The following is a 13,129-nucleotide window of genomic DNA, read 5'->3' on the forward strand; positions in this document are numbered from 1 at the left end:
TCTCTCTCTCTCTCTCTCTCTCTCTCTCTCTACCTATGTTACTATATCCCTCCCTCTCTCCTTGTGTCTCCTTATCTCCCCCCTTCTCTCTATCTCTCCTTATTTATCTCTTTATCTCACCCCTAAAAATACACTCTTTCTCTCCATCTCTCCCTTTTCAATCCCTCTCTCTCTCCACTTCTCACTCTGTATGTCTTTCTTCTTCCCTCCCTCTCTCCCACTCCAACTCCATGTCTCTATCCCTACCTCTCTCCTCCTCACTCTCATCCTTCCTCTCTCTCCCTTTCTCTCCTATGTTTATCTCTCTCTCTCTCTCTCTCTCTCTCTCTCTCTCTACCCTCCAATCCTCTCACTATCTCCCTCCCACTCTCCTATATCTTACCCCTCCATCTATGTGTCTCCCTCTCCCTCTTTTACCTTTCTCTACCTATCTCTCTCTTTATTCCTCCTCTCCCCTCTCCTTTAGTTTATCTCGATCTCTCCCTTGACACTCCCCCTATCTCAACACCTCTATAACTTTATGTCTTTGTTCTTACCTCCCATATATATAGAGTTAATATATATCATGATATATTAATATATACTATAATATAAAAAATTTAATATTGGATTAAAACAAAGTTTTTATATTTAATAATATCAATATTATGATATATTAATATGAATATTAGATTTAATAATAATAATAATAATAATAATCATTTAATATTAATATTATGGTTAATAGTATTGTTTGCATGGTATTAATTATAATTTGGCCCATGGTATTTTTCCCATAGGCTTCACCTAAATAAAACCTATTTTTTGAGTGTTATTAAGTGTAAAGGGGTTTATGGAGAAAATATAAAAAGAGGTTTTATTTATTTACCATACCTCTTGTTTATTTATATTTTTATTTATTTGTCATACCTCTTTTATAAATATGGTAATTGGCCCATGGTATTAATAATTATGTGTCCGATAGGATCCACCTAAGTAAAACCTATTTTTTGAGTTTTAATAAATATAAAGAGGTTAATGGATTAAAGATAAAAAGAGGTTTTGTTTATTTACCATACCTCTAGTTTATTTAAAAAGAAAAAATATTTACCATACTTTTGGAATAGATATTAAAAAAAAAGTCTTATTTATTTACCATACTTCTAGTTTATATACAATTTTAATTATTTACCACAACTCATTTTTTTACTATCCATAAAACTCTTTATATTTTAAATTTATGTTGTGTTTATACATAATAATAATTAGATTTTTTTTAAATAGGGCCAACATTAGATTAACTTTACAAATAACTTTGAAAAATACATATAAATAACCAAAAACAATTTTATATTAATTAAAATAAAATAAATTTCAATTTTTTATTGAAAGTTAAATAATATTATTTGAATGAAAAGTTTCTTCCTATTTTCAAAGAGTAAAGAGATTTGTAATTATTTTATTTAAACTTTGAATTACAACAAAGTTAATAATTTAATAATTTAAACTACTGTAAATTTTGGGTTTTGGGTGATTTTTCCCTAAAAATTAGGGGTTATAAATCATCTTGCCTTGATAATTTGCAATGTAAAGGAATTGTTTTACATATGCCATTGTTTCTACGAGGGTAACACCTATCTAAATATCTAGGAGGATAAAACTGATCCAGATCATGCGGCTGGATTTTTAGTTGATCCATGTTTTTGGTGCCCCTGAAAACCAACATATCAAACCATCAGAGTGATTTGAGAAAGAGAGATGCTCAGTGGATCCATGTCTTTGGTGCCCCTAAAAACCAACATCTCAAACCATCAGAGTGATTTGAGAAAGAAAGATGTAGTGAGCTGCTGAAACCTGGAAAAAACTAATAGGTTTTTAGATTCGAAGTTCTTTGTAATGGACAAATGGTGGGTTCTTTAGATGTTGGTTACATGTCTGGCACTTCGAACCATTATCGACAGATCAATAGATGTCAAGGTTTCATCAAAATTCAGTATTTGACAAAGTTGAGGAAACCTTTCGATCAGATGCTGGATTACTCTTACATTATTGTTGAGCTAAATCAAATGCTCATCTTGTATAATGATTGATCCAATCCTTACAAACTATGGAAAAGGTAAATTATTTTGCTTCTTGGCCAACACCGATACTGTGCTAGATCTAGTGAGTAACTCTTAACAAAGTGTGATAAAACATTTCGTAATTAATTTTAGATTTTCTGGAGTATTTCCATATTAATTTTTTCTTTTTATTAGATTATGTTTTTCATCTATGAAGATGACGGTTGCGAATGAAAACTTTAGCAACCATGGCCAAAGACACAAGAAAGCATGGTGTAAAGGTTTATCAGGTTGCTTCTTCGGTGGTAATTCCCATAACAATTCAAGGTTTTTAAAAAATAATATTTAAACATTTTAAATGTAATCCCTACATTGATCGCAAAAGAAACCCAGTAAAATTGTTGAGGCAATTGACCTGCGTTAATACTATGGAGAATTATGGGAAGCCTCTAGACACAGTGGTTAGTTCACCAAAGAACGTAAGTTGTAGCGATACTCTGTGTTTCTTACTCGAAATTTTGATGACTATAAGTGGAATTCGAAAAGTTAAAAATTTACTCATGTAAAATTTACTTTGCATATAATTTCTACATATAACCTTTGTTCAAGTAGTACATTCGTTCTTTAATATAAAGAATTATTGATTAACCATAATTATAATACACACACACACACACACACACACACACACACATATATATATATATATATCTATATATCTATATATATATATACACACACACACATATATATATATACATACATACATGTATATATATATATATACACACACAGATATATATATATATATATATATATAGATATATATATAATGAATCATTGCAAACTGATAGTCATATTGTAGATAGTTGGGTTATCAAGATCATCTCCAAAATATATGTTACATCAATTGAAGCACCTAGAAAAGATCTACGAGCCATATGCATTCTAGGAAGGAAGGTGAATTATGTGCAATGGGGATGAAATACAAATTTATTGGTGTTGTATTGTTTTAAACATTTTGATTGGTAATTAAGAAGCATACATTAATAATTGTTTTAATATATTTGTGCAGATTCGATACAATTCTAAAAAAATTGTTCCAAGAGCTCTCTCAAGATGAATGAGACAATTTTGGATTTGATGTGAAGATGAATGAGATTGTTTCAGATTTGATGTTAAGATCATCGTGTGGAAAAATTACATCAAAAATATTCATATTCCCTGACTTGGTGAATATATCTTAAATGTGTGAATATGTATTAGTGGATCACAATGGGTTCAATGGCCATGAATACATCAATTTTCACTTCACTGGGTTCACTATTTTTGGGAGTATGATGGGGGCTGTTGGAGCAGAAAGTTGTCCAGATATAAATGGAGGTCGATCCAGTGTGAACATTGAACTCATTTCCACTAGCAAATGATCTCATTAATTATGTGTTTATGTCTCAGGGAGGCAGTTACACATATACAAATATTAATCCAAGGAAATATTGGCTGGTTTCTTCCCATCATGAATACATAAACTTCATCAATCCTCGAGCAGTATACAAATATCAGGTCATATCAAATCACACTACATTTTTTTTCAAAAAGGAAAGGCCATGATATTTTTCTTTCTTTGCCCTCATTTGATACATAGAATAAGTTTGGAGATTCCTTAAGAATGATTGTTGAGACGACATAATAGCCCTCCATGAAATTAGATGTGAAGAAGTGGAAAGTGTGGGCTCTGTGACCCAATTGTTAAACAGAGGAAGAAGATACAAGGTAATACTTATGCCGATCCTAGCTAGGATGGTGCTACGCATGAGGTACAATGATTGAGATTTATAGAGTACATTTTCTATAATATTCTCTTATAAATACGTGATTCTCATGTTCTTTTAACTATTGTCCAAAGAGGCTCTCCAGAGATGGCGTTGGGCTTTGGAAATCCAGTAGTAGATGACATATTTTATGTCCCAAGTTATGATATGGATGGCTTAGTTGTTTTTCATGGTAACCCTATTTTAGGTGTTCATGTATACCTTTATTCAGATAATGTCCATGAGGTGAAGTTCCCTCAAAGAAGCTCCTTGGCCAAATCAAGCACTTTGTCATGCAATATTTGACGCATATGGGAAAATTATTTTAATTTTATTCCCTGTGGAAAGTGGAGGTTGTTTCCATTCTACAAGGGCGAGAGTACAATATTTGATGTTTCACTTCCATATACATATGTTCTTGTTGAGAACAGTCATGTTAATATATTTGAGTGATTTCAGGTCATGGGTTTCTCAATTGGAGGACTTTTGGTGACTTCTCAAGGAGTTTGTATTGAAGGTGTTAAGATATTAGTTGATGGACAAGAAAGAGCTACAACAGATGTCCAGGGATATTACAAAATTGATCATGCAACATCAACACGCTACACAATCAAGGCTAAGAAGGATCACTTCGAGTTTAGCAGTTTGGAGAATTTCATGGTTGTACAAAACATGGCTTCAATCCCAGAGATAGAAGAAACACATTATGATATTTGTGGTTCCCTAAAATTAGTGACAAATGGCTATTATGGCAAGCGTCAAGTTGGCTTGATAGATGGGCTATACAATGTTAAGTGTCAACTAAAGAGGATTGATGATATGGGAAACTTCTGCTTCGATGTTCAAACATGTTAATATTGGATATCCCAACTGAGCACAACAATAGAAAGTGATTCTGGTCTTCAATTTTCACCATCACATATTGATGTGAAAGTAACTAGATCAATGTTTGAAATTTAATTTATAAAGGCCCTTGTTGATATCCGTGAATTGGTAATATGTAGGGAAGGATGAGACTCGTCGGTTTCTATATCACTTACTGATCTTGTTGTTGAACCCTAGGTTCAGAGAATCTTAACTCTTTAAGTTTAACCAATGAGAGAAGTGACTTCATATTTGAGAAAGTCCTACCTCATGCATTGCATCTTGAGGTAAAACATGGACCTTCAGTGATTTGCTAGATTGGGATGATGAGTGGTGTTGCGAGAGAAAGGTTATTGATGTCAATGTTGGTGTTTCTGATCATTAAGAGATAGTGTTTATCCAAAAAGGCTATTGGTTGTGTATTATGTCTACTCATCCTGTGGCTTCTTACATCGTACAGCCAAACAAACAACCAATGAATTTTTTTATTGAGAAAGGATGGTAGCAAATCTTCTTAGAAGCTTCTTGTGTGCACATGCTTCATTTCTTGAACTTGTGCATTTTCTTTGGATTGTCTTCATTATAATTCAATGTATTGAACCATAAGCCTATATATTTGACTGGTGAAAAATATCTACTGAGAGGTGAAATACATGTTCATTCAAGTTCTTATCCCAAAGCAAATGAGTTGTCTAGAAGCATTTTTGTAGACATATCGCAAAAGGAGGGTGCATTAATAAATATGATCAATAATGTCAAACTTGTTTCATGTGCTAATTGACCAAGCAACATTGTTGTATATTAGTACACTCACTAGGCCAATCTTGAAGATGAAATGGTATCTTTTCTGAAAGATAAAAGGAATGCTAGTGAGAAAAATAATTTTGAAAAGGTCTTGTTTTATCCAAGAAATCGGCATGTTGTTGTTAAAACTCATGGGTGCCAACCTGTTATTCCTTCTTTTGTAGGGTGCCTAGGAAAGTAAATTTAGGGTTAGTGTTTCCAGCGATCCCACATATAGAATTTAAATAATTGCTCAAAATGATAGTAGCAATGGTCTTCTGAAAAAGGGTGACTTGGTTCTTCAAACTTCGACAGGATCAGATGGTCTGTTTTTGGGTGGTCCTTTGTATGATGATACTGAGTACTATGTTAAATCTTCCAAGGGATATCATTTAAAAGCACTTGCAGAGGACCCCTTCTAAATCTTAGCTATATGCTCATCCAATTTGATCAGATGCCCCACTCGACTAGCCAAACCATAAATAATATTTGATCGTCAGTATTCGACCTTCTGTGCACTCCTTGCATTTGTGGTCCTCAATAGAGGAATCACTAAATTTGCATCAAAGAACGAATAGATATGGACAAAACCTCTTCAATCGTATTGCTTCAAACTACAACCATGTAAGTCTGGATTTTACTATTAGTTTCAACCTTCACAATGAAACCAGTGTAAATACAGGTTGTATGTGGATAAAATATAAACCATTGTAAATGCAATTTGTCTTGTATGTGTATGTCAGGGCATACATGATAAAATATTTGAGAGTGAATTGGATACTATTTCAAGAGCTTCCATGCCCTATCTTGAGACTCAATATGCAACGTGGAAGTAATTTGACCACACTGGAAATGGACTCATATCCCGATAATGCCTACAATTTATTTGTCGAGATATTGATTGAGATGATGGTGAGATTTAAATCATTAAAGGAGTTGGTCATATGTGTTGTGCCTTTTCTTAAAGAAATATCTGTCTTGTCAATTTGTTGTTCGAGAAGTTTCCTAATCACCGATGTTTGTTAATGGGTGACAACTTTAGCTTGGTAAAACCAAAGTTTCTTCTTTCCTTTTACATCTGCAATGAGCAACATGTTTCAATGTTTAAGAATGTTTGCATTTGCTACTTAGTTGTTAGGTGTAGCATAAAACCAAATTATACAAAGCATATATTGATGTAGCTTAGGTTGATTATTATGTTTTGGTTCATTATTATGTCTTTTTTTCAAATTCAGTATATCCAATAGATATGAAACAAAACCAAGTAATAACTTTGTTTCATATTTATTCCTTAATGAAAATCTACACTACATAAATAAAAAAGTTAACCTACTATAAGATGTGAAAAGAGCATAAAATTCTTGCATGGTTTTTTTCCATGATGTTCATAATGAATATTTATGTACCTCATAAATGAGTGCAGAGTTGGATTATTCCTGTATTGAAATGTAGTGCAGGAACTTTCAAAATATCCCATACCATGACGTTTCAGAACCCCACTCTCTCATCTCTGTATATATAGGTTTATGTAGACATAACTGAATTTCATGATAGGGAAATCAGTGTATTAGGTTGCTTTCTTCAAAGCACCCCTTCTCTAGAGATGATAGAACTTTGTTTAATTGATGAATATCCATGATATGTAAAGTTTTTGGAGGAAATGATGTACTTGAATAGAGTTTCAAAGCAAGCAAGGATATTGGTATGAGAATCTTCTTTTTAAATACATGCTTCAAAATCTTTAAACCGTTGACCAATAAAAAGGCTTTCGGGCTTCATTTTCTTTTATTTTTTCTTTACGGAAGGGTATGACCAATGCAGGTTGTATGTGCATACGAGGATGAATTCTACTATGGATACGAGGATATGGAAACCAGTGGAATGACCTGATTAATCTTGGGCAACATCGAGTATGGAAGTGGATGGCAGTCTCATGGAGTGGGTATGTGACATTTTGCCCCATTTTCATTTTCTTTATCATTCATTATTTGCTCTAGTTCTAATAGTCAGTTTCAATTATTTATCTTTTTGTCATTTATATCATTAACATTACATGTTTCGCAGGCAAGGTAACATCTCCGGTTGCTTTAGATGAGCAAGTTGTAGGATTAGGATGTTCCCAATGAGTTTTGAACATTTACCGAATATTCCTTGTCAATTTTGGATTGTCCTTGCAGGCTATCACTTTAATTTTTATTCAGTTTGACATTTGGTTGACAATGAAATTCCATTCTTTTATAAATTATTTGTACGTTAATTTTTAAAAGTATTTAAGAAATTTGTCTTCGGTAGCCACACTTCAAACAATGGATTTCACACTACTAGGTCTAAGGTTTGGGTTATGTATTTGGTTAAAATTTTGCAATATTTATATCATATCTCAAGTGCCAGATTTGGATTATTTATTTGGTCAAAATTTCCCAATATTTATATCATATCTTAGCCTTCTAAAATTCATGCATTCATGCCATTCAAATGTAACACATGATGACAAGGATGAGACCTATTAAGCTCACCAACTCCGTTACTATTTTTCATGAATCATAATTCAAATGAACTCTGAATTTGGTTCTTTTCCTTGAATAAACAATATTAAGAAAAATCCTCTCATTCAAACTCAACCCCAAGTCATACTCAATTTTTTGACATGTGAATAACATTGGCTTGGCAACAAGTTTGACACCCAAGTCCTTACAAGTTAGACAAGACTGTCCATTTAAAAAAAAAAATGAAAATATCCTTAAATTGTTAGCCCTTGGACTCCTTCATTAAATCAAAGATCATTCTATGATCTTGATAATTGGTCTATCAAAATGTGGATGGGGCGAAATATGAGTTATGAAGTAGAGAAATAAAGTTTCCTTGACATTTCCTAGAATATTTTGAACTTTTGGGGGCACATCATGTGACACTATCATCACGACACCAACATTTCTTGGTAAAGTTCCACTACAAGAGGCATCCACCGATTCACGTTCCTCAACCCGTGACCATAAAGATGATTCTTCCTAAACATTTCTCCTAGATGATGATAATGATATATAGTCCTTATCATCATAAAGTACAAATTTTATTTCTTCACCTGTGCTCCGCCTTCCCCCTCCTAATTTTATATAAGAATCAGTTTCTCTTGCATGCTTCCCCCCAATTGCAAAGTTATACCCATACCTGAAATCCTCATTTTGATCTTGGTTCGTATGCTTCTGTTCTTCTTCTAAGCTAAGAAATTGGAAAAACATTACCTCCCTACCACCACAAATAGATAAACCATTTTTCCTACACTATCTCTCAAGCCCCACAAGAGGAATACTAAACAATTCTCGAGTTGTTTCTCCCTCTCCAATCACCATAGAAACATCTTGATTTGGACCAGATCCATCTGTTATGTCTATATGAATGGATTCAAGACTATTAAGGTCCTTCAATGGTGGGACATCTCCACATATTGAATGAAAGGGAGGGACACCTAAATTTCCAAACTGAAGAAAGGTAGCTCTCCATCCATTCACATAAGCATATGAAAGGAGAAACAAGTCTAACCAAACTTGGAGAACTTTCATCACTCTCTCCTGCCAGGATGCCATAATATAAATGTAAAAAATTTCACAAAAAGATCCACACAATCATTACACTAATTATGATATTTCTTTTTATAGGTAAAAATTACGAGCTGCCTTGCTAATTGCTGACCAATAAGGGGCTTGATCTTAATACATGATATATTTTCATCATTATTATCCTCAACATGTTGTATTATTTAGAATGAGATTTTGTGAATTGGTAGGAGTGTGTTTTGACATTTCTGTTTTTATATCCCACACAATTGGAATCCTACTACATTTGGCCTCCTCTACTTCCCTAGGCTACATGTGTTAAAGAGGGTACAAAACACTAATGATATGTTCTTTTGCCTTAAGTTCTCATTTTTTAGATGAATTTTGTGGAAATTTTATTCATGCCAATTATGTGCCATGAAATAATGTTCCATTATTATTTTTTATCATCTCTTGTTTATGAGTTAGCATGCTTCTATTGTACTAGTTCATTACAACTATGTCATGTAAAGATCAAGTTGAGTGGGTTTTACATTTGATTTGCACTGTAGTGAACAAATGAAATAAGGGGCTTGATCTTAATACATGATATATTTTCATCATTATTATCCTCAACATGTTGTATTATTTAGAATGAGATTTTGTGAATTGGTAGGAGTGTGTTTTGACATTTCTGTTTTTATATCCCACACAATTGGAATCCTACTACATTTGGCCTCCTCTACTTCCCTAGGCTACATGTGTTAAAGAGGGTACAAAACACTAATGATATGTTCTTTTGCCTTAAGTTCTCATTTTTTGGATGAATTCTGTGGAAATTTTATTCATGCCAATTATGTGCCATGAAATAATGTTCCATTATTCTTTTTTATCATCTGTTTATGAGTTAGCATGCTTCTATTGTACTAGTTCATTACAACTATGTCATGTGAAGATCAAGTTGAGTGGGTTTAACATTTGATTTTCACTGTAGTGAACAAATGAATATATAATTTTTCTGTTAGGTTGAATGATGGGACAACACACTTTGATTTCCACTAGTGCTCTCTTTTTCATATACTATCACAAGTGCACAAATACAAATTCACTTTAATTTTTACCTAGATAAGCAAATGATGACAACTTTGTATTTTGTAGTGACAAACATAACTATGTATTGGAGCTATACCTTGAGCCCTTCAATTCACCCTCTCCTTACCCAACACAACCATCTCCTATTGGTAATGGAGTTCAATTTCTAAACCAACATTTGTCTTTAATACTATTTCATGATAAAGAAAGAACATAACCATTGTTGGATTTCCTTTGAACACACAAATACCAAAGCCATGTCATTTTTATTTCCTTGGTTAATATATTGCATCATTGTGTTCAATAGTTAATTCATTATTATTATACGCCAGTAAATCTCTATCAAATAGCAGAGAAGGATGAACTAGTTGGTTTAGAGATATATAATATGAATTGATTAAAAATTCACAGGGTTATTTCAATTCTCATCTTTCTATTTCACTTCTTTCGATAAAACTATATATTCAAATACCAACTCAACTCAAACCAAACTAAAATAGAATATCCTAGTTATGAAGATGTTTCTCTCTCCATACCTTATAACGACATTATTTTTTTGAATTATACTTGAAGTTCACTGATAATAACCTGGATTTATATATTTCTTTTAGCACCAAATTGAAATCATGGTAAAAATACGAATATCCCATTAAATATGACCTAAAGATCATTCAAAAAATATCACCTTTATTCTGAGCACGTGGGAGAGTAATTTCTGAGGTGTGAATTTTTATTAGAGGCATTTTTTATTTATTGGTTTTGGTTAGAAAATGGTTTTCTCTTACTTTTATGTGACTTTCAATTTATCATATCTAGCATGTTGAGAAATGGGAAAGAATAATGTGTGACATTTATCTTGCAGAAATTGATGTTGAATGAAAGGATAAAGAGTTTAACCAAGATACAATCCACTTTGGTAAAGGTAGAGGGACATCTTAAAAAGTTACCTAAGAATACACCATATACATAGTTTAAACATAAGTAATCTATGGATTTTCCTTTTGGAGATATGTTCCTTTTTTCATCCAAGATATCACAACAATACAAATATTGATATCGTAGAAATTGTTAGAGGACCTCATTGAGCTCAATTTTTCTGATGTTCTACTTGATTGATACATTCTCATGACAGGAAGTCTTTAAATACGAATTAATATGTTACCAAAACAAATTATATTCAAATTTTATACATATAAAAGATAAAAACAAATGTCAATTCCTTCAGTTGATTGTTACTTGACTCTAGTGTGGGCAGGTTACATGTGATGTGATTGGAAAAAGGATGCGGAGACAATATAGAGATCATGTCTTGTATATGATTCATTTGTTATTGGAGATCCTTCAGGCACTTCAGCAATAGACTTTGGAAATGTTTTTAGTAAGTATTCCTATGGTTTTTAATGTTGCGATTCTTTCACCTCATGGTTATTTTGGGCAAGAAAATGTTTTAGGAATGCGTGATAAGATATCAATGGACAAGTAAATGATTTTTTTATAAGTGTTTGATTGTTTTTTGAATGTTTATTTCAATTTTTCTTTGTATTTTAACTATGAAATTGAAAGTACTTGGTATTATGTTTGTTTAAACAATAACCAAAGGTTGAAGATGAAATTAATATTACACAATATTGATTGAAATCCTTTTCAGTGTTTTGTATGAAATATTTTCATGATTATTAGAAAAGTTTACTTTCATGTTTTTATTTGAGAACATGTTGTTTATATACTTGACCAAGTTCATGCGTTAGACAACAAATTGTTGTTGTGAATAAAATTACAAGGATTAGACATCACACCTCAAATTATTTGTTTTAACAAGTTATTTAAATCTTTAGCATTTTAGCTTGTAACTTAGTTGGCATGATTGTGCCTAAGCTTTCCCTAAAGGTTGAATACTAAGCTACTAAGGTGTTATTTTCTATGGTGACTTTAATTCTTTTTTATACAGGTCATTTGGCCACATAGTGTCCACTATTGCTCAACTGAAGAAAACTTGTTCAAGTTTCTTGCTCTTATGGGGAAGAATGGCTTTAACAATGTTGATGTTGAGGTATATGTAATATAAAACCTTTATAGTATACTTTCATTTATATTCTAGTGTGCATCGTCTTTCATGTCTTACACTCTGCATTCTAGGTTCTTGTGTTTTCAGAAAAGGAACTTAGTATTGATGGTAACTAGCAGGATTTGAAGAAAGAGGAGAAAACTAACACTGGAGTGACAAATGCAAAAAGAGAGAGAAGAGAACCAGTGTAGTGGTACCCTTAAAGCAAATATCTTGCATAAGGCACACACATAGAGACTGATGTTCAAGTCTTCATAGTTGGTGAATTCACTTGCAATGACTTGCCAACATAATGATAATGTTTTAGTGACGAAACAAGGTTTCATGTGTAAATTGTAGTCCAGCCAATGTTAAGTTGGAAGCTCATATTGTAATACTCGACATTTCATATAATATAATTTTTGTGGTTGAAATTATTTATAGTTGCACTTGATATTGTTTAGTATTTTAACTAACATATGTAATTTTGAATTTTCATATTAGATGAACTAATTCAGATTGTAGGATGTTTTTTTAATTTAGTCACAAAATCATACTATTTATCTATGTTGATTAATGATGAACACATAAAATCAATCTAAAACTACTAAATTAGTAGCTTATATTGATTAATAATGAACACAAATAAAATGAATGTATGACTAAATTAGTCATTTATAATGATTATTAATGAAAATAAATGAAATGAATATAAAATACTAAATTAGTCGTTTATATAATGCATATGAAACTACCAAAAAAATATAAATGACTACTACAAATGATTAATTTTTCATTACAAATGACAACTAAATTTTGTATATATAAGGCTATTAGTAGCTAATCTATAGTATTGTATAACACGACAAAAATTTACTCATATCTCTTTGGTCATTAATTGGTTTCAAATGACAACTAAAATTTGCATATATGTGACTATTATTAGCTAATTTACAGTATCTT

Source organism: Pinus tabuliformis, chromosome 8, assembly GCF_031772625.1.
Source record: "Pinus tabuliformis cultivar Carrire ecotype Pingquan chromosome 8, CPIR1, whole genome shotgun sequence".
In the NCBI taxonomy this organism is placed as follows: Eukaryota; Viridiplantae; Streptophyta; class Pinopsida; order Pinales; family Pinaceae; genus Pinus; species Pinus tabuliformis.